Genomic DNA, 4,161 nt, shown 5'->3' with positions numbered 1-4,161 from the left:
TTTCTAATTTTTCATTTATTTTGTCATTTTGTTCTTGTATTTTCTTCCAAAATTCTTCAAGGTTTTTTCTGTGTTTTCTTTGGTTTGTCTCTCAATCCATTGAAGATACCTAAATATAATTCTTTTGAATTCCTTATCAGGGAATTCCAATTCTGCTTCTTCCTCAGTGATATTCTATGGATCTGCATCCTGCTCCCTTGTTTCTACCACTTTATCATGCCTCTTTGTGTGGACTGTGATGATCTATTGTCTCCAAGGCATTGTGGCATTGTTGTACTTAGATCTCTGTTAACTATTTGTGAAGAGCAGGCTCTTCTTAGTGGTTTTTTATTGTTGGCCTGTTGGTGGAGAAGGAGCAAGTGCCTCTCACTCAGTAAGTGAAGTTGCTGGAGATGTGGGTGTAGTTGTGTCTTAGGGGGACTGTTGCTGTCTCCCATTCAGTTAGAAAAAAATTACAATTGAATAGAGATCAAAAAACTAAAAGCACATGGACCAAAAATACACCATGTAATCACACAGGAACAGTAACCAAAAAAAGAAAAAAAGGAAAAAGAAGAAGAAGAAAAAAACAAGAAAACCTGGAATACCTGGATATAGGGCACTAAGAGAAAAAAAGGTAAAGAAGGAGAATAATGAAGAAAAAAATGGGGAAAATGCAAAAAAAAAAAAAAAAAAAAAAAAAAAAAAAAAAAAAAAAAAAAAGGGGAAAAAAAAAAAAAAAAAAAAAAAAAAAAAAAAAAACAAGGAATAGGGTTAACCATTAGAAAAAACGGGGAAAAAATGAAAAGAAATATCCAACCAGGAACAGGGCAAGGATAAAAAACTGAAAACTAGGACCTGGGAGGGGGAAGAGTAAAAATAATAGTAAAAAGGACATAAGTGTTAATACTAAGAGTTGTTCTAAGAGTTGTTTTAAAACAGAGAAATATAAGCAAACTAATCACCAGACAAAAGAAAGTGAAAAAGAAAAAAAATAAAAAGAGAAAAAAATCAGTGGAGGACAGGGCAGGGCACCAAGCCTCCGTCTGAGTACACAGACTGTGGTGGAGTTCCTGTGGGCCCAGAAGGTAGGTGGGAGTGGAGGATGGCCACACCTTCATTCACCAAGCAGGTGTGGGGTATAAGAGTAAGAAGAGGAACGTCGCACCTTTTCAGTCATGCAGGTCCAGGTCCGGAGTGTCCTTGGGGTTGCTGGAAAGCAGAACCTGTTTTTAAGCCCCTGGAATCTGCAAGAGCATTGTCTTTTTAAATATCCAAAATGGTCAAACTGCTTGTGGACATTCAAAATGGCGGCAGCCTCCAGACCGGCAAAAGTACTCAGCTCAGCCCACGTTTCTCTTCACCTTCTCCGTTTATTCCCCAGCCACCAGCACAATCCTCTGTGCAGTCCCTGGCTATCAGGACTGATTTTTAGGTTAATTCTTAGGTCCTACCACCACTCGGTAATATCCAAGCTGTCTGTGCAGTCAGGATCACTCAGGATTGCTGCCAGACTACAGCTCCGTCTGTCTCCTTTTTTGGTATTTTCATGCAAATTCTTCTGCTATTTGGGGTTTAGTCCACTTCTATATCCTTCTCTTCAAGGCTCAGGGGTCCAGGTTTATCTTCTATGTCTGTGTTAATTGGTTTCCCTTTTCTTTGTTGAAGAGGGTCTGTGCAGTCTTTCTGCCTAGTCCGCCATCTTACCGGAACTCATGGATGATGTTCTTGATGTCATCCCACAATTCCCCTGGTTTTCACTCACTGCTCTTCAATGCATCAAATCCATTCTTTTGGTGGTCTCTAAATTCAGAATGGATATAAATGAGGTCATATTTTGGCTCCAGTTGACTTGTTTTAATCTTCTTGTTCTTCAACCTGAACTTGCATATGAGTGGTTGGTGGTCTGTTCCACAGTCAGCCTTGTTTTGGCTGAAGATATTGAGCTTCTCCACCTTCTCTTTACACAGATGTAGTTAATCTGATTTATGTGTACTCCATCTGGTGAAGTCCTCATGTATAGCTACCATTTATGTTGTTGAAAAATATATGGTCAATTTCAGACTACACACATTGGTGAAAATCTTCAATTTTGTTGGCTTTGACTTTGTAAGTTGGTTTGTAAATTTTAATAATATAGTAAGAATAGGAGATATTAATATACTAATTTCAATGGCAGCTAGAGGAACTAGAAAGAAACTGAATTAAGCCACAGAAGAACTAAACAATACAATCAACCAACTGACCTGATACCCACATAGAGAACATTTCACTCAACAGGAGTGCAATATTCTTTTCCAGCACTCATGGAAAATTCTCCTGAATAGACCATATGCTAAGTTGGAAAGAAAAACTCAATAAATTTAAAAACTTCAAAATACTATAAAGCATATTCTCAGATCACAATGCTATAAAATTGGAAATCAGCAATAAGAAGATCAAGGGAAAACAAACAAACACAGGGAAACTGTGTAACACTTAAAGACAATTTGGTAATAGAAAAAATAAAAAATAGAATTAAGAACTTCCTTGAATCAAATAAGAATGAGAACACAACACACCAAAATCTTTGGGACATAGCAAAAGCAGGTCTCAGAGGGCAATTTATAGCAATAAATGCACACACCCAAAAAAAAGAAACAGCCAAAATCATCACCTTAACTCAATGTCTCCAACAATTAGAAAATTGCCCCAAAAAAAAAAAAATCTTTTAGTCACCAGAAGAAAAGGAAAAATAAAGATTTAAGCAGAAATATATGAAACAGAAAACAAAACAAACAATAGAAAGAATCAGCAAGATTGGAAGTTGGTTCTTTGAAAAGATTTATAAAATTGACAAAGCACTGACAAATATAACAAAGGAGAAGATGAAAATACCATGAATAAGAAATGAAACAGGTGACATAGCAACAGAACCAACCAAAATAAAAAAGATAACATCAAGATACTATGAAGAACTGTACTCCAAAAAATTTGAAAACCCAGAAGAAATGGACAGATTTCTAGAAACACATCACCCACCTAAATTAACACAGAATGAGGTAGAAAATTTCAACAGACCCACAACAAAAGAATAAATTGAACAGGTCATAAAAATAACTAATAACAAAAATTTCCTGGCCCAGACAGCTTCACTGGGGAATTCTACCAAACATTCAGAGAAGAGTTGACACCTGTTCAACTCAAGCTATTCCAGAATATAGAAAACAATGAAATACTCCAAATTCATTTTATGAAGCACGTGTAACTCTGATAACAAAACCAGACAAGGTAATTCTACGTCTAAGATAGCAGACTAGACAGACATACTATCCAGACCTACTACCACAAGGTCTCAAATAAAACAAGGGAAATAGCTATGGATGACAATACTGAATCTCAGAGCTTCAAAGGAAAAGACAAAGATGTAGATCAAATACCAAAGAGAGGAAGAGACTGAATGAAAACAGTGAACAAGGAGCAGCAAATTGCTAACTGGCACAACACAGCCATTTTGAATTATTGCAAGCAGCATTCTGATTGGAGCAGGAACAAGATAACTGGCTCCACTTGACCAAGGCTGCACCAGCACCCAAACTGGTGATCAGGCAACCAGAGTGGCATGTCTTCCTCCCTTACTTTGCATAATTTTCCAGTGACCAGGATACAGCCCCCCCCCACACACACCCATCCATCCTGTAGCCAGTCAAACTGCCCTCACTGCCAGGACTGGCCTTTTTCTTTTTTCTTTTTAAATGTTTCTTCTTAGGTCTTCCATCCTTCCATCTTCCCTGAAGAGCAAATGTCCCTTTCCTGATGTCCACTCAGTTAGTAGAACTTGTCCCTGATCCTCCTTGGTTGGAACTGCATTCTGGTGCAACCCCATTTGGTGGCTTGCACTTTTGACTACACTGCACTGCTTTTTTTTCTTACTTCATTTTTTCTTCTTTTTTCCAGTTCCTTAGTTCTTCCTTCTTCTTCCCCTTGTTTTCCTTTTCTTCTGCTTTTTCCTCTTCACCTTATGTATTTTTTTCCATCTTCTTCTTTTCTTTCTTTTTGCTTCCACCCCCACCTCTGCAGTCAGTAGCATGTGCCCTCACCCCTCCGTGGATGGTAGTGTGAGCTCATCCATAGTGAGCTTTATGTCTCTGCTGCAGCTCAGTTGGCAGGTAACATTTGAACCAGTTTTTTTTTTTTTTTTTT

This window comes from Orycteropus afer, unplaced genomic scaffold (genome assembly GCF_000298275.1).
Source record: "Orycteropus afer afer isolate SDZICR_OR568_19922 unplaced genomic scaffold, OryAfe1.0 scaffold00232, whole genome shotgun sequence".
NCBI lineage: Eukaryota > Metazoa > Chordata > Mammalia > Tubulidentata > Orycteropodidae > Orycteropus > Orycteropus afer.
This window is presented reverse-complemented; position numbering follows the sequence as displayed.